This window comes from Nesoenas mayeri (genome assembly GCF_963082525.1).
Source record: "Nesoenas mayeri genome assembly, chromosome: 3".
Taxonomy (NCBI): domain Eukaryota; kingdom Metazoa; phylum Chordata; class Aves; order Columbiformes; family Columbidae; genus Nesoenas; species Nesoenas mayeri.
In genome coordinates, this window is record NC_137544.1 from 72,674,038 (window position 1) to 72,700,059 (window position 26,022).

Below are 26,022 nucleotides of genomic sequence, written 5' to 3' on the forward strand. Positions count from 1 at the left end.
CAGAAAGCATTTACTTCCTTCTTATTCACTTTTCCTTAAGTTACAATGATGCACCAGCTTGAGAGACTCACTACAGCAACTAAGTAATGAAAGAAAATCAACTGAAAAAATCTCTGCCTACTGCAAAGCACAATCACGGACAGGCTGGGTACCTGTCATCTGCCCAGCACTGTGCTGGGCTCAGGCTCAGCTAAGGAAATAAAAACTATATTCAACTTTCCCAGCCATAAACTTTTGGCAATTCAAAAAAAAAAAAAAAAAAATAAATCCTTGTTCTCTCACAAAGCCTTTAAAGTGAGGCACTGAGAGGTCTCGGACTCTCAAATCTCTACAGCTGCTGTTTTCCAGGAAGGAGACATCAGTGAAGCACTCTCTTCTTCTACTCATCCAACACTGGCAGCAGCTGAAGGGATTGAAGCGCTGCAGCATTAGGGACAAATCCTAGAGATGCACCTGACTCATGGAAGTGCCTCATCCCTGGAAAAAACAAAGCTGTGAATGAAATGCTGACCCTGCAGCAGAGGTAATTACAGCAGCTCAGGCTCAGCTCTGCCCTGGGCTTACAGAGAAAATTTGCTCATCTCAATGGCCTTGGCTTTGCCCTCTTTTCTCATCTCTGTGGAAAATAAAAGCAGTCACTAATTACCTGCAAAAAATAAAGTGAGACACAAAAGTTGAAAACTACCTTTTAAACACAGACTTAAAGGAAAGGGCAAGCTATTAGTAACACAGCTTGAAGACCCATGTAGCAAATTAGATAATTATACGTCTTTCCTGGACAATTGTTCCCAATTTCTGAGGAGTCTAAGTTTGCCAGTTACAAACAAAACAATGAAAAACCTTTCTACCCTCATCATTGGCAAGAAAACCATCCTGGCATGAAAACAAAGTGTCCCTGTTTTCCCTAATTTCTGGCAAGGAAGCTCCAGGACTTCTGCTTCTGTTCAAAGGTTTCTCAAGCCACCAGAGAATGCTTAGGGTTTGTCCACTTGTTGGAGTTTTACCACTTGCTGCCAGTGCTTTCCAGAACACCAAAGAGCAAGTAAATTGACAGGTTTCAAACAGGGCTGGCACTGCTGCTTGAGGAAGCTCCCTGCTGAGCAGGAGCGAGGAGCACCCAAGTGTGTGTGGAAAAAGACACACCTGTAAAATGGGAAGAAGGTAAAACCGCAGCTGGCCCCATCACATTAGAGCATGAGCTGACAACTGCTTGCAGCTACCTTCTCATCAGCAGACAGCTTTGAAGGAGATGTGTGCAGAGACAGGAAAATATCCTGCATGTATAAACTAATATAGAGAATCTGGGCATGATTTTACCCAGTCAAGGCAGGAGTGTGATGTGTAGCACTAAGAAGCTCATCACCATCAAGACCTCAGTGACCTTCTTCTTTCCTAGAAGCCTGTAGTAAAAGGAGCAATTTCTCAACTAAACACAGCTTTTGACTAGTGCCAACACCAGTATTTCCTAATAGTTCACAACTATGAAATACGTGGCATATTTCCAAGGCATGCACATGAGAGTTTAGAGTCACTGGTTTTATAGAGGGAAGGAGGATTTGAGAAAAGTGCAGAAAGAAAGACTATAAAATGTACAGGAAAGGAAAGAAACACAACATGAGGAGGAAAAAAGAGTACAGAGGGTCAAGTAGGGATGCGCAAGAGCAAACAGGTCCAGAAGATAATTATGGTAAAGGTGAGGAAGTAACATTAGGATCAGGAAAGCCATAAATGTACTTACTGGAAAAAATAAAGAAAATGGAGTCATGCCAAGTAAATTAAAAGGCTTTAAAAAGAAACTGAGAATGAGGGGCCTGCCAAGCTACATTCATCAAATATTATGTGCGTTTGACCAGTATTCATCAAATTTATTTAACAAATACTATTTGCTGCCATAGCTGGTCAAGTACTCTCCAGCAAACATATTATTCAACAAATATCAAGGAAATTAATTCAATAATCTATCCAGTTACTATTTTTCTAGTTATATCACCCATTCCAAAACTAAGCTGCACTGTTGTTAAATTTGTTAACTGTAATGAGCGTTATTTGTGACAAAGAGAGTTTATCCCTTCATAGTTGACGTACATATGGGTCCTATCTGTAGGAATAAGAACAGGAGACTGTCAGCACTACAGTTAACTACCATATAGAGCAAACAGTATAGAAACTGTTGGTTTTTTTTTTCTTAATGTTATGCAGGCATGGGTAATTTTCCTCTAGTCTAACAGGACTAGTCTTTTACCTACTAAGTGTCAACTTTTGACACCCAGATTACCATAATTAAACTCTTTCAGTGCTAAATTCAAAGTCGCAGTTACCAGCAGGTAATTTACCTTTCATCTGTTTAAATACACCAGTGCTTTGTCAGATTAGCTTTGTGTCTGTTATTGGAAGGGTGTGTGATAAGGTAATTTTCACCTCAGTATGTATTCAAATCAATTTTCAGTACTGTTAAAAGGCAACATCTTTTCTCCCTCATGTTATGTTTTTCACCCCAAAATATATTACGAAAAACAGAAAAGAGACATTAAAATGAAGTTCAGGTACAAAGTAAACTATCAAATGCTAGGAAAACACCACATTTAATGCTGTTTAAGTGACCTTAATTTAGGTCCTTGGTGTACATATGTTACAATACAATCTTTAATAACACAATTGCATAGAAACTTTCTACATGACCCTTCTTTCAATCACTGTACAAGCTGGATGGTGCCCTGGGACTGAATTAGCTATTCAATATTTATTTTTATCCTCATCATTCAACATGTAGTCTCACATTATTTACTGCATAACATCCATACGCTGCTCTGAAGACCTAATTATTAATTTCCTCATGGGCTTTTCTGTGGCGCCCGTCACCAGGGTATCTGATGTTTCACAAATATTAACGAATTTATTTTCCAGCCCTATGAGAAAAGCTAATAATACCTCCCTCACTTTGCAGCTAGAGAAAGGGGATTGCCTGCAGGAATTGCTTGCAACCACAGAGAGAAGCAAGGAGTAGAGACAGATTCGGAGCTGCATGTCTGTAGACTCCCAAAGCCATCCCTCACTCTGCCAGACTGTATCATCTTGCCCACAGAGGTGCCCAGGACTCACAGAATCCACTTAGCCACAGCTGCCTGTGCTCAGCACTCACCCAGGGCAGACACCCGTGGCTGCGGCCAGTCCGGGCAACATGCTGCTCGACTGTCACCTTCTGCAACCCTTCCACATCTCGGAGTGCCTCATTTAAAAACATCTGCCTGACTCCAGCTTTCTTATTTTGCTGTGTTTTATGGGATTTCAGTCCAAAACTACTGAGAGAAAAACTGGGAGAGCAATCTATCACTAAACAGTAATAAGGTTCACAGGTTCACTGAAATGTCTGATTCTAGACTCAGATTCTTGGTGCCTCCTGCTAATGCTAATGTTCCACCTGCTGCCTGGCAGAATTAGAAACAGATTCCCATAGCTTCTTTCTAACTGGTACCTCCAGACAAATACAGCGAGGGGCAAGGAGAGAGAAAATACATGTGCATATATTTGGGAAACTGAGGAGGTGGGTAAGGAAAGCCTCAATTTATATGTGTGAACTAAGAGTTGAAATTATCTTCATGGCTGGTTTTGTCTTTTTTTTTGTTGGGTTTTTTTTTTTTTTTATCAGAAAAATGTTATTAGAAAAACAAAGCAAAATACTGAAGTGTTACACAAGCTTCCAATTATCAACCCAATGTCATAGGCCACTAACATATTTTAAAATATATGCGATTATGAAGTCCTATTGAACATGTCTATATATGCAAAAGCATAGACATCCATGCACAACAAACTCCAACTGTGAGCAGTTCAGACTCATTTTAAACTTTGCAGGACAGATTCTCAACATAAAACTCTTCTACCTTCCCTACTTTAGCATCATGAAATAAAAACAAAGTGAATTTAACTATCCAGATGAGGTCTTTGAAGTTGCAAAAAGCATGCATTTGTCACTTGGTGTTTATTTTTCAGGGAAAAAAAGGCAAGAGAGCTGCAATATAAATCGATTCAGGTGATCTTGCCAGCTATCACGGTGACTTTTCACAGAGGACAATTTGTCCAAATGACAAATCACATATTCCTGACCACCTAAAATGTATCTTAATGATCAGGACACGCTAAGAGAACTAAAAAGACGATCCTGAACCTTGCACCGAGCACATACAAACACTCCTCCACACTCAGAGACCATGCACACATTTCATAAAGGCAGTGCATTAAACACAGTAAAGATCACTTTGAAACAAACCCCAACATACATAGCTAAAGCTATAGATTCTTTCTCTAGCAAAATCCTAGCTGATTTCTACACTCTCAAGTTTACTGACTCACATAGGGCAGAATGAAATCTCAAGAATTAGTTCCTCTGATAAACAGCTCAGCTTTCCATCAATCTGACATGAAGTGCAATCTCTACTCTGAAAAGCCAAAATGCTCTGTGATGGAGAGAAAGGAGGGGGAGATGCATCACCCAAGTAGTGATGGCTGGAGACATTTTTCTAGGAAAGACCCAGAGAAAGTATTATACCTTCACAAGGTGCTGAAAAGCTTTGCTTTCAGCAACCATACAGAGGCTTTTGCAGTATTTTTCTCTACCCCAGGGAAACTCCATGTGTGTATAACTATGTACTTTTCTTCTGCAGACATGCCCATGAGGAGCACTACTGGCCTTGCTGATGGGTCTCCTTCCCCTCTGTGCCCTAACAGACAGGTTTTAGCTGCCGTTCCCCAGCAGCACATTTGGGAGGGCCACTCGACAGCTCTCTGAATCAGCACTCGGCACCCCAGGCAGCAGGGCCAAATTACACTCAGCAGCACATATAAATTGCAGAAGTCGCACTGAAGCAGAGCTGGGCTTCAGAACTGGATCAAAGCACACAGCTGTCAGCACCAAAACTTCCAGCAGGTTCAGCAGGCATCAGATCAGACCTCAAATATTTTCTCCTGCCCTTTCACACAGAGAATCCCAAAGCCCAACCTTAGGGTCCTTCAACCTCTTAACTTGCAGCTATAGTTTGTTTTTTTGGTTTTTTGTTTTTTTGGGTTTTTTTTACAGCAGTGTCAGCTGTGAAGTTTTGGAGATTTAAATCTTTTGTTTCCTCTAGGAATATGTTTTCTACCTAAACAGTTTGGGTAATTAGAGTGCTTTTTTCCTCCCAGTGAAATATTATATTTCTCTTTCATTCTCCCATTTATCTCTACCTACTAGATTTAATGTATTTCCAGGTCAGTTCTCCTATAGCTCTTACACTTTCTACTCCACTTGCTTAGGAAATTCAGCAAATACTACTCAGCCAGCTTGCTCATGCTGCTTTATAGCTTGCTGTGGTCATTCATTCTTATCTGAACTGTGCATTCAAGATAAACACAAGGTATGTGCTCTGCTTTAAAGCTCAGAATCACTCACAAAAATCCACTGGACCTGCTAAACTGTCCTTTCAAATCAAGTACTGCAGCAGGCCTCCACCAGCAGCACTCTGTCTTCCTCTACTCCCCCTTCCAGTGAGGCAGACACCTCTCTAGGTCCAGGATATTTTTTTATATTATTATGACATAGCAACCTCATCTGTATGAAAACACTTTGCTTGAAATAATCCCTTCAGTTGCCAGATACATAGCTAGCCCCTCACTCAGCCACTTCCCTGTCCCCACTCCCACAGCTGATGAGGTGCAGGGCACTCAAGCTTCTGTCTTCTCCCACAGAGTGGGTGCCAGCGGCTCCCATGTCCCCCCCTGCCATCTTGAGGCAGGACATTCAATGTCCCTTTCCTTCCTCATCAGAAGCAAGATGCCAAGTTGGCAACTTCCTTTCAACTTTCCCACTGCCAGACACACAAACAAAAAAAGATTGTTAACCACATTTTCGTATAGGGTGGAGAAAACAGTATCAGTTACGGAATAACCCAAGCACATCAACCATCAGATTTCATTACACCGCAATGCCATGTAAGCTTGGTAGTTGGGTTTCTATTTTGCTTTATCTCACATAACAGCAAAAATTTGCTAGCAATTGCCCATGTTAAAATGTTAGAATTTCTTTTCCTTTCAGCAAACAGACAACTATTTCTGTCCTTGGAAAGTTTCTAATTAAGTTAGGTTTCTCTATCTTTCCCTTTTGAAAGCACAATAAAATATGAATAACTGACTAGTCTTTCACCATCTGTAATGCACAAAACATAATACACTTTCTCCAGTTTTTCCAACTTTGGTGTCAGAGACACTTTTTGTATTTGGGCTGGTAGGAGGCAGGCTGTCCAAGAAATTTGATGAAACCCTGAAACTGAAAACATTGTGACCCTTACCTACAGGAAGTATATTATGAAGGCAGCCACAATGCAATCAAAGCCACTACACAGTATGGACTCCTTCAGGTGGCTTTCCCCATGATGTGGTGCAGTTTCTTTGAGTAAAAGGTAGTGCAGTGTTCATGCTAGCTTAGTCCTGGGCCTTTCTGAAGCAGATACTGTCAATCATTTCAGCTTCTGTTGAAGTGAATGTAACATTTTCAATATCGTGTTTATAATTCTCCAGTGAAGTTAAAGCTGAAATGGCAAATGCATTTTGCTAAGTAGTACATTAGATTCCACTTGAACTCTGCTATTAGTACGAAACAAGTGGCTAACTACACTCTGGTCATTAAGAATCTGTTTGTGTTGTACTAAGCAGCCTGTCACCAGTGAGTGTAATTATAGGGCTCAGCTTCTTCTTAAAAAAAAAGAAAAAAAAAAAGAAAAAAAAAAAGGAGAGAGAGAAGAAGAAGAAGAATGAAGAGTAAAGCTACAGCATTGTCATGGTTTGGATCCTGAAACTACTGCTGCCACCATGAGAAATCTTACCAGCACATGCTGGAATGAGGTTGTTGCTTACAGCAGGGTATCTCCCAGCCCTACATCATCCTTGTATAAGAGTGAATGGTAGGAATAGGTAAATGAGTACACCCTTTAACTTGGAGCTCAAACCAAGAAGCAGTGAATAGATGTAAATATGTATTGACAGAATTGACCAGTCAGTGGGTGTTCAGTGAGGTAAAGCACCCATGACTGCAGATGGCTCATTTACACATCCTCACTCTGCAACACCAAACTGGCAGTCCTACAAGAACAAATGGATTTCGGCACTTCTGCATCTGAAAGTGACCTGAATAACGAGCAGTGCAGGCAGAGGAGCCTTGGGAATCACATCCTCTCCAGTGTTTCGACCTCCTCAGCACCCTTCATATCCTTCCATGCATCCACAACCCACTTCCAAGCCTTTTTCCTGACAATGTGTTGGAGGGATGCTCCATACTGCCCTGCCTGTCTCCTCTGGGCTCACATGTCTGAGGCATTCATGTCACCCAATATCCTCCATTACGCCTCAATGTTAAGAAGTGGCTTTCCACTCTCCTCCCTTGTACCAGCACCCCTTGAGTTCCCTGCCCACATACCCTCCGTCAGTGCTCTTCACACTGAGACTTGTCAATATCTCCCCATGTACCATGACAGGGGATCTTCAAACTCTTTTTATCCAAATTCAAGGACTTGGAATCTATCATCTGGGCCAAAGGAGATTCAATTTCCCTACATTTTACATCCCACGTTCCCTTTGTCATCATGCTGTCCTTCCCCTGACATGCCTGTCCATGTAGAAGGTTCTCCCCACCCACAGCCTCCATACCAGGCCCTCCCCCTTGCCTGTCTTGCTCTGGGAAGAAGTTGCTCAAAAAATCCTGACATGTGAAAAAATAGTGACTTTGCTTAACTGCAATGGCTTACATTCAACACATCTTATATGGTTCTTAAACTTGAGTTAAGCATTATTTGTAGTTACAATAACTGTAATAGTTGCACATTGTCTGTCCTCTTGCACCATCTCCACTTGGTGATCCTAGAAATCAAAAGCCTCCTACGATCAAAGAGTCCAAGCTATCTTTTTGACACTGTGCGTCTTCTACACTAAGCAGTCTTTGATTTTACTTCTGTTTTTAGTGGAAGTAAAAGACATCTAGCACTACACATCAGACTTTGAGGTGACCTGATTTTGAATTCTGTCTAAAGGTTTTTACCTCTGTATGCTCCCCTTTCTTCTCTCCTCTACATGGCAAGGTTTTTTAAGGGGAAAAAGACACAATTGTCCTGACAATACACCTATTTCCAATCATGGGAAGCTGCAGTGACCTCTGACTCTTCTCTTCAAGATCTACTGGTTCTACATTTTGCTCCTCTATTCAACCAATTGACTTACCGCCCTTATCTTCAATCTATAATTAGCAGAGATTAGAGGTGATTTTTTAGAAAAGGAAATAAACAAAAGAGATCAGGGATGACTTGAAGGGTAGGTGAAAAAAAGAACAGAATTGTCACAGTCTCTGAGTTGAGAAGGTCATCTGGAGGATGAGAAAGAGCAAAATCAATGAATTTTGACTCATCAGTGATGGGAGTCAATCCATCAGGCAAACCAATGGCAGTCAGACAGACTCTCACAGGCACCACCTGTCCCTGCCAGCAAAATGTCACATTTCTGAATTCATTTCCATAGCAAGATAGCACTCCCCCGGGGCAGAGTTTAACAGTTTCACAGTTGTGAGAGCAACCTACTGAACAGGGAGAGAGGAGACAGCTCTTCTTCCCCATCAACTGAGGCAACTGGTATCTCAAAGAAAGGGAGATATGGACCACATTCAGAGTTACAATTTTTCAGGTATTTGCTTTCTTTAAGCTGGGGTTCCTAAAGCAAGAGTCACTACAGGAATACCTCAATTTCCCATTTTCATGTCACTAACTGGAGAAAAATGTTGCACCTGTGTCTCTGTCACCTTAGAGATTAACTTCTCCAACTGCATAAACTGCCTCACAGATGAAGGTGATAGCGTTGACCTTAACTATTTTCCTCAAAGTAAAAATTTAGCCCATATTCACCATAATTCTCACTGCCTTTGCTATAACAGAGTCTTGTCATGATAAGGCTTATTCCCTTCAGTTTGTTCAGACAGTGCACTTTTAGGGATTGTCATTCATCGTTGAACACAGTGGTGACATAAACTTCCTTGAAGTTCTCTGCTCATCCTTACCGAAACAAGGGCTTATCCTTTCAACACAACAAGAGGAAGAACACTGTATTTTTTTTCTTCCCTTGTACCTTCCATCTATCATTGGAGTATCATCAGGGTCATTTTAATACAAGACAGTGTCACCAAAATCTCCAGAAGAGGCAAACTTCTAGCACAGAGATGCTTTCAGGAACTTTATTTTAAATGTTTCTAATAGGCAGTGTTAGATCAACAGATCAGTTTGCAAGTTTAAGAATATGTCAAGTCAGAGACAGGAGACCACAATAATTTACTTACAACTTAGGAGGCACAAGTTTAAGATTAAATTCCTGCCCAATTTTTCATTTAGTAGAGCACTTGGCCCAAATTCTCAGAAGATTTTCCACTTTTCTTCTTTAAAGGTATAATTTCACCATTTAAGTTATTCTGACATTCTCAAAAATCGTCATTTACCAGCTGTCTAACACCACAGGTTGTCTAGTTCCAGAAGACCCAAGCTGATAGGTATGACTTAGTGAAAAAAAACAACAAGGAGGTGAGACAGTGCTGTCAACCAGCTCCCAAATGCAGGAGGTTATTGTCAGTGGAAGAGGATTTAAGTGAAGGCACTCAGCACTTTCTTTCAAAGGCACTCAGCATCTTTCAAAACAGGCACATGCATCCCTCCTTCTTGACTCTGTTGTAGGATGTCCAAAAAGGGACAGATTAAATGATGGGAGGGTAAGACCTTAAATGGCCCCAGTTAGCTTTGTCGGAACTTATTTGACTGGTGCCGCACCCTGATAGTGGTAGACGTGCACAGTGACAGGCTGACTCAAGTTTTGTCCCCAAAGTTCCTCAAATGGGACTGACAGATTAGGGAGGGGAGCCCACCTGCACAAGAGCTCCAGGATGACCCAATATTTCAGATACATCCCAGGGGAGAGACACCTGTCTGAATGGTGTGCTCACAGCCCATCTTGTAAGCACTCTGAAACTCAGGATCACTCTACAAACGCATGTGCTCAGAGGTGCATGGTTCACCATGAAACCTAATGCTGAGCCTTCAGATTCTTTTATGGTTTTTTTACATATATAGAAAGACACAGTTATAAGAAATTCTCTTTTCATGACAAGCTCTGCCTTATCTCATTCAGTGTCATTATTTTGGAAACTCATACAAAAAATATATAGACAGCTCATGGTTTTGCAAACATTTTAATGCTTTGGTAAAAGCTCTTTGATGACAAATATTGCTAGCTGCCTTCACAGAAATAGATATGCAAACAAATCATTGCACAAATTGAAACAGTGCTTAGCAGATTCTTCTCCTTCAAACTTATATTGCTAATTTACTTATATGTCATTTCAGGGGGTTTTGTGGTTTTCATAATTTTAAAAATCTTCTTTAAAATTAATATATATTAATTTGGAATTCACAGTGACTGCATGCAGTTGGTGGAATAATTGTAAGGTACTTTATCTTAATTATAGCACCATGATACAGAGTAGTTAAATAGCCATATAATTTTATATTGTTGCCCTGAAGGCCCTTATTTGAAGTCAACCTTTTCTTTTCTTTTCTTTTCCTATTTCTTAAGCAAGACTTAATTTGTAAGTGTTAAGAAAGTAGAGAAAATTACTTCACCCTACTTCCTTTATATTTTTTCTCCTACTTTTATTCTCACTTTGAAGATTAATATAAATGAGTATAGAAAAGTGTCTCTCTAGTTAATTATGCTTTAGGGAACTTTATTCTCTCCTCCCTCTCTCAACTTCTATTTTAAGGCCTAGTTTCTTTCTCTTGTTCATTATGAAACATTAGGAAATAGCAAACTGTGTCATATAGCAGCCTATTCTTCCTTTCATGCACATCCCTAGCTCACCCTCTTTACATTCTGTATCTCAAAGACAATCCAAGTTGAAATAGGTCCCTTTGAAAACAAAACTGAGGGCTGCATTTTTTTTCTGTTTTTCCTTGATTGCCAGGTAAAATTGTATCATGACACCCACTGTCTTTAGCTTCTCACATAGAAAAAGTAAAAAAATCTCACACTTTCAGTGATGGTTTTCCCTGTGCTTCTCCTCCCCTATCAACGCTAGTCCAGGAATTGTTTATTGTGAAGCAAGAGTTCAGCCTGACACAGGTAACAGAGCCAAGATCCAGTTTTCAAATGGACCCTTGGGCTCACAACATTTTATACACAGATTCAGGAAGGGGTCTCTAATCAGGTAGTATCAACAATCCCAAGCATTTAACAAATCAGAATTCACATCCCTTTCTTCTTCTAGCACCTTTCACAATCCTTGTGTGTTTGCACGCCTCCATCTTTGACAATAACAAAGGTTTGGATGGGAAGAAGCCCCCATCTCACCAGAAAGCACGAGTGCTCACAAAGTCAAATGTAAAGAAACCCCAAAGAATATTAAAAGAATTTAATGATTCTGTAATACAATATCATCGTAGGTCAAAGGATTTTCTCTCACAACACCACTGAAGAGCAGAGTTAAAGATGGACTCGGAGAAGGTTGTTTCTGGCCACTGCTTCCTCATGTTGGAATATTTTGGGCAAGTTATTACTGTAGCCAGAAAGCTCATCAGTCAAAAGCAGCAGTGACAGTGACATCTTCACACTTTTTTCTACAGCACAAAGCCACAAAACTGCGCTGATGGCACAACCACTGGATCGGCACAGTGTGACATAGAGGCGAAAATAGGCAATGTCAATAACTTTAGCCAGTGCGGCAATAGCCAGTACGTTCCCAATGGCAATAAATACTTTAGCCAGATGCACTAAATTAGACTTTGTTCTGTCTGCTAGCGTAGCTGGGTGAAACATCTCTAGTTTCTTTAAAACCTGTCTCAGACAACCTTTTTTTTTTTTAAAAAAAATCTTAAATCTCACAGCATTTTACATTTTTAATTTACAAAACGCATTCATGGGTTTGAGGTTTGTTTCACTTCACTCCTCTGTATTTTACCTCTAAAAAGAGAGTCAGAACATAAGGATCAGAAATCTAAGAATCTAAAATCTAATTATTTTTCTTACTAAAGGAAAACGTATTTTTTTAGTTGTATTTTTAGAAACATAATATTTACCCAAGGAAGAGTATAAGACGCACACAAAAATATCATAATACAGGAAGGATTTTTTGGGGGGTAAACACATCATTCTTTCTAAGTATAAAAAAAAATCGGTTAGGCCATTTGTCAGGTATATCAGGAATAAAAATTCACTCTAGATAATGACTAATGCTGTTAATACAGCAATTAAGAGTTATTTTCTCTGAGCACAAAGCCAGTAGAAAAAAGCTGTCTCCAGAGTCATGAGCACATCCTGTCCATTTTCTCCACTACAGACTTTCCTCCTGAAATCTCTTTGTGTTCTTTCCACACTTGTTTAAAATTATTGTGGAAAACCAAAGACACCACAGACACACACATTTCCATGCTTGGCTTCACAGTCCTCTGCCGGTTTATAATAAAGTGGCATTTCTCTGTTGATATTGGATGACATGAAAGACAGAAGGGCAATTTACTAAAACAAATAGTCCAGCAATTGATCTGCAGCAGTTGTTAAACTCCTAAGCCAGGAAGAGCCTCGGTGAGTTATCAGCCCATTGAACACTGCAGACTCAAGCCACTGCTTTCATTTGCAGGGCAGAACTGTCAAGGTAAGACACAAATCTTGCTAAATCAGTGGTAAAGCTCCCACTCACCTCCTTACAGGATCCAAACCAGCAACCTGAGCTCTCAACACTCGAAGAGACCAAGCTGAAGAACATATAGGGACCAACAAGTTCTTATGGGCACAGAGAGAGGAAGAGTGGCCACTACCAGAGGGAGGATATTGGATATTAGTCTCATCTGCTGAGTCAAACCCTACTAACCTTGGGCTCCAGCTGTATCTCTGATCACAGGCAGAGCACTCTGCACAGTCGTAGTTTCTAGCGATGAGTGACTCCGTAACATCTGCACTGAAAGGAAGAATATAGCTTAAAGGAGACTTTGTCGATTTTGAAATTCTCAAGACCAGTGGGTTTTGCTTCGTAAGATACTGACTACACTGTTTCAAATAGAAAGGTTTTGTTTGTTTACTTTTAAATTGACATAGCTATGTATATCTATTTCTTAAAAAAATTACACTCACCCAGCAAAGACTCTCATTTTAAAAATAAAAGTCTTTAGCAGTTGAATAGTTTTCTATACCTGTAGTAGAATTCAGCTTTCTTAGTAGTTCAGCACTTTCTTTTTTCTCGAATAGTTTATTAAGCACATTAATATTCCAAGTGACTATTTTAACGTGCTATTAGTTTACATTATGTGGTAGAATTAAGGAGAAGTCTATTAAAACCAGGGTTTGCCTTATTTCTTTTAATTCTCTAAGGTGATCTCAAATACCAAGAATTAGAAGGCACTTGTGTTAGACTGCTTCAGTGAAGCAAGGAAAGAAGGAGGAGGGAGCAAGTTTTAAAATTTTATTTCTGGACTCCTGTGTGTTTCTCCAACTTAGTCAACTCTGCAGAGGGAACACCCTCTTATTTTTCTTCCCACTGGTGACAGTTACCATGAGTCAGAGTACAATGCCTACTCCAAGCCAGCAATTTTGTCTCTTGCCTACCACCATTTCCAGAGATTTATTCAACACTACCTTGGCCTACCTGTTGCTCACATAAAGGGGCAGAAGCTAATTGCAATGAGTAATAGTTTTAATATTAAACAGAAGAAATGAAAATGCTTTGACATAGCACAAAACTCTGCTATTATAATAGATTCTTCTGATTAGCCATTCCCTTGCCATCCTAAATCTCCAAAAAGTAAATAAGAAAATGACTTAATTTACCTGTCAGGTCCCAGCCCCAAATACTTCAGGAGATGTACAAACTACAGTAAGAGAGAGTTATACCTTGGAGACTTAAAAAAAAAAAAAAAAATTTTGCAGCTCACTGTATGTTGTAGAGATATTCTTTTACTCTTCTGAGGATTTTTGAGTAGGACTTCAGCCACTAAGCTATTTGATTCTTGCCCATGTGTGTTACACAGGGCCACTTGCAGTCAAAGGGAAAACCCAGGTAGCTTCAGATATCAATACATTTACCCCCAGTAGAAGCATCCAAGACGGATCACATGAAGTACACTCTAGAAACACTCCTTTCTCCTTGATTACAGTAGAGAGCTTCCAGTCAAGATGCCATTCTTTGGTAATCTAAAAGGCCATGACTGGGTGTGGGACTCATGGAAGCTATCTACTCTCTACTGGTTTAAATAACCCATCCTTCATCCTTCTGAGATATAAAACATTGATCAACTTAGGAATGATATTCTGTTGAAAACTTAATAAATGCTTTAGTACAGCAGTTGCCTGCAATATTTTACAGACCTTCTTAAGCAAGCCAACAGCAAATGCCTACAGCTCAGCTCTGGGCCTCTCATCTGCATTAAAATCCAGGATTGCTTTACTGCAGTGAGAGTCATGGTTTAGAAAATCAAGATCAGTATGAAATAATTCCTCTGATGACTAAAAATATAATTTATTTAAAACAAAAACAACAAAAAACAACTAGTAGGCCTTACACTTATGATATTCTGCTGGATGTGTGCCTTTCATTCTTCATTTCAAAGAAAAACATATCTTCCTCTAAGTATCAGAGCAGACATAAGAATTTATATATTTTTTTTCCCTTTGCATCTTTCCTTTCTTAAGTAAATCCTCAATTTACATCTTATCCTCATGGAAGTGGGAGAAGCACAGCTAAGCATAAGGAGGTGTTTAACCAGGAAGCTAGAATAATCAGTCTCTAGAAGGGTATGGTTTGCATATGTTTATAAGACCATCCTCCCAGAAGGAGTAAGTTTATACATTACACATGGGGAGCCCATTACTGTCACAGAGGGTACATGGGGGAAATCTCATACTGGAATAGAACCATCATTTCTTTTCCATGTTTTATCATCAAGAGCTTCAGGAAACTTCTAAAATTAGGTCTCTTGAGTCCTGTTTCAGCACAGCACAAGAATACATTAACTTAAGCTTTTGGATTGTTATATTTGGGCTCCTAGATCAGTATGAGACTCTACTGCAAATATTTGAAGTATTTTCCAATGAGAGCACCTTTTTCCTTCGTGACACATGCTTTGAATCACATTATCTTCTTCAGATCTCTTCCAGAACTTAGTTTAGCAAACAACATTAAGGATGGAGAAGGTGCAGAAGCCAGCATTAGAGCTAAAAGTAAGCTGGCCAATGTGGATAAAGTGATCTGGAAACAAAGACTGTCATTCAACCAAAACAATTCTTACCCAAAAGAGTATATGGCATGGAGAATGACTGTTTCTATGCATCAGCTCTTCAGAAAGGAATCTGAGGATTACAGTGTGCCATAGGCTAAACTGGACAACACTCATTCTGTTCCTGAAGAAAAGAATGCTTTCAGCTTGACTTGCAAACAGAAAAACAGAAAACCATCCTTATGTTCAGTGTTAAAAAGGCTTCTTCTGTGTTTGCGTATTGTATTTCAGGAAGGTTAACAGTTCAAATGCCTTCCTCTAAAGAAAGGCCATAAGAGCTGGAGCTGTCCAGCATAAGGAGGAGAGGGCTGAAAGGTAACAGCTTTCCGGTAAATTAGAGATTGCTGCAAAGAAGAAAAAACCAAGTGAGTTTCCAATTTCTGTTTTCAATGAACAGTAATAGTTTTGATCAACCCAAATGTCTCTTGCTGCCAAATTCAGGACAATCTTTCCAGCAGTAGGTAGAGGAAAATATTGAAGAGTTTGCCTGGGGACATTGGCAGAACCAGCACTGGAGGGGTTTTGACAACAGGCCTGACAAACAAAGATCATTAAAGAAGATTCAGGCATAGCTATTTGCCTCGGGGGCAGAAGCATGAACTAGGAAATTTTTCAAGGTCTTTTTAAGGTTTTCACCTTTTAAATACAAAACACATGGACACATAATGAGTAGAAACAGCTGCAGTGCAGCAATTAATTTGCTAAGGCTGGTACCAGATCAACATCATCCGTAGTTTGCCCAGGCAAAACTCCACATTGTTAAAACTCCTGCAACTGGCCCCAGTTTCCTTGGGCTAGCCCATGGACTGCCCAGGGGAGACAGATGTCAGAAATGGTTTGCATTGGGCCTGCACTTTCTAATCTTGGAGAGGCCTGTACATAAGATGATAATTATTCATAAGCCTCCAGGCATACTATGAGTGTAAATCAGTCATAGGACACATACCATTATAAGCACCACACAGAAACTAAGCCAGGCTCTTCTGTTTTTCTAAAGCAGTCTTATAAAGCTGATGAATGCAAAGGAAAAAGCACTCTGGATGGAAGATTAACAAATGAACAGGATCAAGTTTTCAAACTGTAGGTAGCACTGAAGGATTTCTTTGCCATTAGTGCAAATCCTTGGTGGACAGTCTGCTGCCACTTAGAAAACAACAAGTAACAATTTTTAATTAATCATGGAGTACCAACACTTTACTAGGTGGTTTCTTGTTTTTTATTTAGCAGCATGCATAGACTGGGAAGCAATGCTGAAGCAATGAGCTACTCAGGACAAAGGAGGTCAGGAGCCTCTCAGAAAAAGGATTCACAGGATTCAAGCTTATCTGGGCTGTTTTGTTTGGTTTCAGGAGAGAGCACATACACTATTGAACTTCCTACTTCTGGTGGAAATGCAGGGGTGGAAATTCTCAGTTACGGGATCTTTTCCTCCCAGATCAGTATGGTTTTCTATTTCGTGTGGGTCTGCAGTACTGTTTGAAGAGGTGGTCAACTCTGTCCAAGATATCAAACACAAAAGGCAGACATTGGGATAAGTGCCTAACAGCCAGTGGTTAATAGCCACAGTCTTCAGTGAGGTGGTCAGCACAACAGTACAGCAAATCCCCCTAGGTCTTTCTCCCCCTATCTCTCTTGCATTAGAAAGTAACACCTTGATGGTAAGAGAGAGAATAGGATTTTCCAGATACTCCACATAGGGGATGAAAGTGAAGACATTAATTTAGCACATGAACAAACCTTATAACGGTTTACAAAACATCACTGTTAGAAGATTTTTAAAGGCCAAGATCTTGTATTGCTGATGGAGCCATGTCTCAATCAGATGGTTAAACAGCAACAATAAAAACAAGGAAACAGAACAAACACCTTAAGTTCATCTAGTGCTATCCAGCCTCCATTTTCAATCAGGAGCAACAAGTCCAGCTCATGTTACAGTCATCTCTTCTTTTATACACTATGGAGAAGAGCCAAGGACTATGTCCTAAGGGGTCAAAAAAAAAACAAGGGGCAAGACCTCACCTTTCATTGTAGAAAACTCAGGATTTTTAAAATACAATAAGTTATAAAATGATAACATTTTAAAACAAAACAAAAGAAAACCTCACCAATCAACCAAGCACCAACCAAACAAAACAAAACCCACACAACAAAAAAATAACACACACAAACCAAAAACAAAACAAACACACATAAAAAATGCCAAACCACAAAAACCTCAGAACAAGCAAACAATAAAAACATCAGCAAAACAACAAAAAGCCCAAACAAACAAACAACCAAAACATCAACCAATAAATCTAGATGAAACAAAAAGAACTTGAAGCCAGGAATTTTGAGGCTGGAAATGTAAGTGCTACTGTTGCTCTCTGTTAACCTACATGTTTGCTTAAGTCAGATTGTAAGCATGGGCTTTCATTCAGGTTGAAATTTATGGCTAGCCAAAGCCTTCCTGCTTAACACTAATGTTCAAAGGTGATACTTTGCACAGATTCATCCTTGATACTGCCGGTTGTTCATTTATCTGCTGTCTGCACTTATCTGATGGTCCACATTTAATCTTTATCATTATTTTTATTGAAGAAATCAATTCTCATTAATGTTTTTAATGGTTTTAGTGGGTGTTAATGAAGTGTGGGAAGGTCCTTCAGAGACCACACTCTTCTGTTATGCTGGAAGCGACTCTTAAGTGATGTGATAAACAGTAGCACATTAGGAGTTTTCAGGTTTTAGCAGGGAACACCATTATGAAACAAAAAGCATCCTATTCTCTGTGTGTGTTATGGAAAAAAACAGCAAATTTAACTAAATGCATCAACAACACACAAAAAAATAAGGAGCTTCATGAAACAAGTAGTAAAAGTAATTTCATAGCCCAGACAAAATGTCCCATGAAAATGTAATTATAACTACTGCCTATTCTCAAACAAAACCAAAACACTTATAGAGGAAGAATTAAAGTTGAATGTGCGGTTTACAGTTTCTAGCATCATAGGGACAGTCAAGTCAATTACCTACCTTTTTCCAAGTATCAATTTCTTCAAAAAGAAATCATTCAGTTTTCTGCAGAGAGCTCCTTTTCAAAACTGTTCTACTAAAAAAATGTCTGCAAATGAACTTGTCATGAAAACTATTCTGACCTCCCAACACTAAATAATAGTTCATCACCCACTGTAATTTTACGTGATCTTAAGTTTACATCCCTGTTTTATTCTGTAATGAAAACATGCTTTTATCTCCTTGTTTAATACTGTAATGAAAATATAATACTTAATCTATAAGCTTAGGATTTTAAAAATATTGTTTCTTAAATGCATAAATAAGGGAACAGTCACCAAGGGTGCATTATTTATGCCAGAATTCTCTAGTGTTCTCAGAGCATGTAATTGGTGAGGAATAACAAATTTAGGAGGCAACGGAGAATGATTTATCCAATGGTGTTACAGAATTCACTGACTCCTGTATATCTTACTCATTTGTGTTTCAGCTGTACTGTGAATATAATGACACTCAATAAGGACACAGTTTTTGAATTAACAGCAACACACCACATTTATCTAGTGTCCTAGTTACTGAAACAAGAGTTAAACTATTCTGATGCATCAGACCTATACACAAAACCAAGGAACAAGCAAGAGAGAGCTCCTTATAGGACAGAGGTCATGAAAGGGATCAGCCCTAGGGGCACAGTTTACTAAAAGCCCAGGTCGGAAAGTCATATATTTTTGGCTTTACTTAGGAACTACTGCAACCTGCAAAGCTCAGAGAACTTCATACAAGACCAGGTCCCACCACTGCAGAGTGAGGTTTACCTTTCAGGTAACAGTAAACAAGAGATTTGGACATGAAATTTGACCTAAACAAGGCATAATATTTGCTGAATGAAAATAAGCTAGGTGAGCTGAAAGTAGAAAAAAATATGGCATTCTAAAAACAAGGTTTGCTCCAATTTCAGTCCATTCACAAATAAAGATGTGCTGGTGATAGTGATGACATTACAGCACAAAATGACTTTTGAGAACACAGCTTAATGTCAGAAAAGGCACAGAGCTGATAAAGATCGTATATCACACAGACACTGCTGTTATCACCAAAGTATCACAGATGACTGGTGCTAGGACGAAGCCATCCATTATAGCTGGTATTAGAGTGCAGTTGAAAGTCTCCCCACCTAAGATAAAGAACTGAGACAATTTCAGCAGCTAAAAGTGCTTTTGATCAGCCAATCTCTTATCAAATTAGCAGTTTATGTCCTCTGGTTTATTTTCTGAACAACTCAGTTCTGAAGTGATGTTTTATCATATTTGCCTCCATCTGTATTCAGGTACGTCAACTTATGAACTTTACACACTAATGGATAAAAACATTCATTTAGGTGTAGCAAGTACCATTCTCTTATCTTCATTTTTGGAACTTATGAAATGCACTAGGTGTGGAGTGTACAGGAAATAAGACAAAAACATTGTTGGGCCAACTCCTCAGACAGTTCTGGCAGTATTCCAGATGTACTCCACACCTAAATTCTGCAAGAGTTGTGAGTTTATAGTAATCTAGATGGTGGTGTCATTTACTGTACTCCTAAATTAAAACAACAACAACAAACAAACAAACAAACTCCAAAACCAAACACCCACCCACACAAAAAAATAAAAACCACAAACCCAAACAAAAACAAACACACACATAAAAAAACCCAAACCAAAGCAAAACAAAAAAACACACTCCAAGTTTCTTCTTCCATTATTCTTATGGTACCTTCTGTTTTGGGGAAACAGAAACTAAAAAAGGATGGTGATGTACATTTACCCAAAAATGCAGATCAGACTAGAGCAGCCAAAACCCTCATTGCTTCCTTTTCACATTGAAGACCTGTGATTTTTGGAGGCAGAATGGTGCGCCCAGAGGGCCAGGAGGAGTAAAACTGTTGGCAGTTACATCATTTACTGCAACAGAAACAAAACCGAACAAAGCGAAGTAACCAACACAACAACATGTCTAGGCAAAATTTTCAGAAAGTAACAAACTGTAACCCACCAAACTGCATCCCAGCTGAGGGTCTGGACACAGCTCATTTCCTTTCTGCCCAGTCTGGATACATCAGCTGGTTGTCACAACACCTTAGTTTCTCCTTTAACTTTGAAATCCAGAGTCTTGTCTCTCTCAGTGCAACAGGCAGCAAATGAGACTGTTGGAATATTCTTGGTACAATACACAGCAAATAAGATTTTGAGCTGATACAGTACCTGAAGAAACAAATGCTAGATAGAACAAACTTGTTTTTAAAAAAGTTAAATATTTAGGGAAGAATAATTTGAAACAACTATTAGAAACAGCTAAGTCATCCCTTGAGGGGCTACTATAACAGAAATATGGACAACTTCCCATGCAAGAAGCCTACACTGATCTCCTGAGAGAGCAGCTGAGGGAAAAGATCACGAAGGCATTCTTTAGTAATTATGCTCCCTCTTATGAAAGGTTTCAAAGACCAGAGTAATCATTTCGAAGTTGAGGCACAGATGCACAAATTCATTATGGGCAGCATTTTAAGATGATGACTACACAGTCTACTCTGTAAACATGCTAATGGAGATAGCACCAGTTATAGAATTTCTTTTATTCCTTGAAGTCCTCAGAAAGATGAAGGTGAAGGAATAATGAAAATACAAACACTGCTAGAAATATAAGCCACTGGTAATGCCACGATATGACTTATTTTCAGTACACTGGCAACATTACTAGACAGAGACAGACTAAGATTAACTCTAAAGAGTTTCCAGGTGACTTCACTAGAAGTAGTATTCTTTTCATTAGTTTTCTTGGTATTTTGTCCTCTATTTTCAGATATGCATAAATAAAGAAAATTATTAATATGATATATAATTAAAAAGATTAATTTATGGACTATTCCACCCCCTGACCATAACCTAAAGACATTTTCTGACAATAAAAATCTTCCAGCATTTGGCCTTCTGCAGCTGAAAAATTCCACTAACAACATTATGGAAACAGTGTCAGTGTCACTCTAGTGTAGACCGGTCTCATTTTTAAGAATCTGCTAAACATTTCCCCTCTTCTGAAAAGCTGGCAGTTTGAGATTCCTACCTTTTCTTTTCTCCTAAGTTTAGAAAAAATTTTCCACCTTCTAATCAATAGTTCCACCTTACTCCCTGTATAAAGGGGGCTTATAAGAAACATAGAGACCAAAGCCTGTAGTGACAGGACAAGGTACAATGTTCTTAAACTAAAGGAGGGTAGGCTTAGATTAGACATAAGGAAGATTTTATTATTTTTTTTTTAATATATATGGGGGTAGTGAGACAGTGGAATGGGTTGCCCAGGGAAACTGTAGATGTCCCAACACTGGAAGTGTTGGAACATTGAGAAATCTGACTTTGTGAAAGATATCCCATGACAGAGGAGTTGGACTAGATCTTGAAAGGTCTCTTCCAAGCCAAACCTTCCAATGATAATTACTTCTGAGGCTACTCATAGTTTTAACACGTTAGCATCATTAGGAGTTGTACATTTCTTTTTCTTGAAAGGAAACATTTGTAAACAAAACATAAAGTTATGAAAGACAATAATTTGCAACAGAAACATTTTAAAAGGTAAGCAATAGGGCTTGCATTTATATACATATTTTAAATTAATATTTAGGAAACCCATTGTGCCTATTAAGAAGCAGCAAATTTTATTACCACAGGTTGTCTATGCAGTGTTCCTTAGCATTTTTAAACAAGTAACCCAAATATGTGATATGAGCACTTCAGAAGACCACACCTGAACTGAGCATTCAATTTCTGTGTTAAAGACTTCCATTATTAAAGCCTCACTTGGAAGGAGGGGTGATTCCTTAAGCACAAAGATTAACGACTATGATGGTAAAATCCACTTGCGACTCACAATTTTTTTTCAAGAGATGTTCAGGCCTTAGGAGTCCAGCACAGAGCACACTGTGTGCCTTGGCTGACACTCAGACAGCCCCAAGAAAGACATCATTGGGGTCTCCTAGGGATTACAGGCCAGAGGGGGCAGAAACAGGAAAAGCAATAAAAGCCCAAAACCTTCAACCACAAAACACCTGTCTAAGCTGCCCCTCCTCAATTTAGGGTAAGCCTTTATCTGCCACAAGGACTCAGGAAGAAAAAGATAGCCTGATAGTTTGCAAGCATTGAAATCAAATGGCTCTTTTTATTCAAATACTTATGTGCTGAAGATATAGTAAAGTATCTCATATTGAGGCCTGAAATAAAATAATGAAAACAGACATTTAAAATAATGAAAATACTTTCCAGCTTTATAATAGAGGTGCTTGATAACACTTCCATTAAAAAGACTGTAGTAAAAGTCCTATTCTAAGCCTTAACCTGAAGGCATCTTTCCAACCATAACAATGAAAAAAATCTCTGCTTTCAGTGTACAGACTTAACGGTGAACAATTTTTTCTAAACTTTTTTTACGAATGGGTCTAAAAAAAATAATATCTTTCTATTTTTGGAGCTTGTTCTTAACCTTATCATCTGTAGATTAAAAAAAAAGCTTTTATTCCAAAGTAGGGGGAAAAAAATAGGGTATGTGGAGTATGTGTTTTTATATTACAAAACCCATCTGACTATTTGTACTTTTGCTTCTCTTCTCCTTGCAGAATTAGGATTTCAGAATGAACTTTCACAGTGTTTACTGGGACTTCAAAGGAAAATATGTCATAAAATCTATGAAGATGGGCATTTCTTTCTACTAAAAGTAAAGCTGCACTTCACAATATCTGTATTGTTAATGAGCTTTCATGATTACAGAGAACTAAATTTTATATAGCACTATTTTTCTGTAGTTTTAAAGTACACCAATGATAGATATTTCATCTTTCATTCACTACTACTACCCACATTTAGCAGACTACAAAAAAAAAATCTCCAAATGTGTATGCTTATTCAACAAAATCAATCACATTTTGCATTTTTTGTGTGCACTTCTTTTAATGTAAGACTCTGGGAACAGAAAATTTGTGAATATTTATTGGTATATATAAACCTATTTTGACAGCTTATTCAAGACATCAAGGCTGCAGACTTGAGAAATTCTCTCAAATGAACAGTTTTCTTTACAGAATTGCCCATATTCCCAGATAAAAGAAATATGGTTTGGACACTTAGCATTTTGTCTCTCTCCTACCTGGAAATAAAAAAAAAAAGTCTCTGCAGAGAGGAACGGGAAGATGACTGATCACTTGAGCCTCAAGAATCTTTCAAAAACCTTTTAGTCCAAAACTTAGAGCAAGATTTCACATATGAACAAAACAGATGAATCCACACCAGTGAGGAAAACGTATCTTGCTAGCAACATGAAAAGGGAATTGATTTTGTAAAGGTGAAGGAAGGATCTGTGTGGCTTGCTGAAACTCAGTGTTTCTCACAGGGAAATCTAATCTAAACTATGTGTTAAAATTACGTACTTTTTCATAGCCATGCTCATGAATGTACATGCCCCTGCACACATAGCACATGTGGTCAAGGACAGACTTCATTACTCATAGTTTTCCATATATATCATCCCATTCCAACCACCTCAAGCACTGAGCACCCATTCAACTGGTCTTACATTCTCTTCTGTGTTCAACAAGGACTACTTTTCCTCTTGCTTCCACTATCTAGCAGGAAAGGAACCACAAACCAGAAAGAGAACAGCACTTTCAATCATTTTTAATATGCACCATTCTTTTCAAATTTGATGTGCACATGAAACCACCAGGTGAACTACTCAGCAACAGCATCTACAGTATATTCAAAAATAAATAGAAACCTACTTACATCCCATATTGGATCTGCCAGACTCATGGGAACACTCACCCCTGGTTCAGATTCTCTAATGCCAAGTTTCTATTTGAAGATTCCGATTCAGTGAAGTCTGAGCTTTCCTGGATATCACAACAGTTAGAAGTGCCAATGTAAGAAATATCAGCCTGAACATCTTGCTTCCAGAGCATCCCAAGAACACAGATTGCTGAATGGCCAGGTTCTTCAGCCTGCAAGTTCTCTAGGTGTCAAAAATGCTAAACGGTCTACTCAGTACAATGGATTGTTCAGTTTTGGCTTTTTCTTTCCCTCCTTGATCTGCAAAAAAAGTGAATCCAGAATTTGCTTAACAGAAGTGCAAGCTGTGTGTTTCTTTGACCCTTTTTTTTGATCATGAGCTCCCTTCGGTTGCCATCTCTTCTCTGATATTTCAGATCCTCTATACCCAACCTTGGGTACCTTGATGGTCCCTTAAGTACTTGGGAGAAGACAACGCCTCAAGTCTAACACTGAGTTAAAACAGTCAGCAACATACTCTTTAACTTCAGTATTTCTTTCAGCGCACACACATGCGGAGCTTTTTAACAAATAATTATTTATTTTTAGGGAAGCAGATTGTCTTATCTTATAAAGGACAGTGGAATGCAAAGAATACAAATCCTTCCCTGAATATAAGTTTTACATGCACGGACTTAATAAGACATGCTTGCCTAGTTACACAAAATAACAGCTCATAGCTTCTTTATCTTTAATTGCCTAAATGTTTATACCTCCCTGTCACAATCACAGATGTCTTCTGTCTAATCACTTTGGCTGAACCCACTTGCACACGCAAACTCACCTCTCTTTATTTGCCATTCCTACATTCCCCATTGGCTTTCTTTTCCATAGTAAATAGTGGTAACTTAAGAAGTGACCTATCATGGTACATATACCTTTGCCAGGGATTAATAACAGCTTTCCAATTGCTTCTCCACTGGTTTCAAAATTTTTCATTATCTCTAGTACTTTCACAAAATAGAAGGCAAAGTATGTTTCTTTTGCCAAGACATATACATTTTCTCTTATTAATTGATAGGAAGAGAAAAACAAAACAAAACAAAACAAAACCAGAAAGATCCTCAGAGGGAGAGCTGCTATCAAATCCATTTCTTATAGGGCCATAATGGTACTTCTCTTTCCTTTAGGTTCATGCTTGTTCTGCTCATGGTCCTCTTTTTCACAGAAGATCCAAACACAAACATGTTTAGAATAACAACGGTTTCACAGAGAGTTTTCATTCAATATAATTGGAGGACTCACCACACACAGAGAATAGTTGAAAGCTTATTGTTCACATTTGAGATTTTGGAGAAAGCTCAAATCTTCAGGCTTTTTAATTTTTTTTGGTTTTTTGTTCCTCTTTTCCATTAGATTTTTTGGGTTTTTTGTTATCTTGACATCCAAATACAAAAGATAATGTGCTAATTAGAGAGAGAACAGATATTTAGTTTCACTTTAATTCTTACAAGGAGTATACAAGGATTTCCAGCCAGCTTCCTTTCATTTGCCTATAAATTGCATGTAACCTTAGAACATAATATATTCTTGACTGGGTGTCTCCATGCCATATTTTTATTTGGAATGTTCATTTGTACTAGAACTAGGGCAATTTCTTTCAGTTCACAAAACCATAAGAATGTGCTTTCCATTGTATCATGTCTGCTTGAATGACGTTTGTGTTTCTCCAGGGAAGGCAATCTGTTGTGAAGGACATTGAATGCTGTGCTGAGGGTAACATACTTTGCCTGCAAGGCAGTGCGAACAACCTGAGCCAGTCCATGAAATTCATCACACACAAGCAAATAGACAATGAAATGAAGAGCATTCAGCTGAAACCACAGACCAGATGCTTCCATGGTATACTTTCACTATGGTTC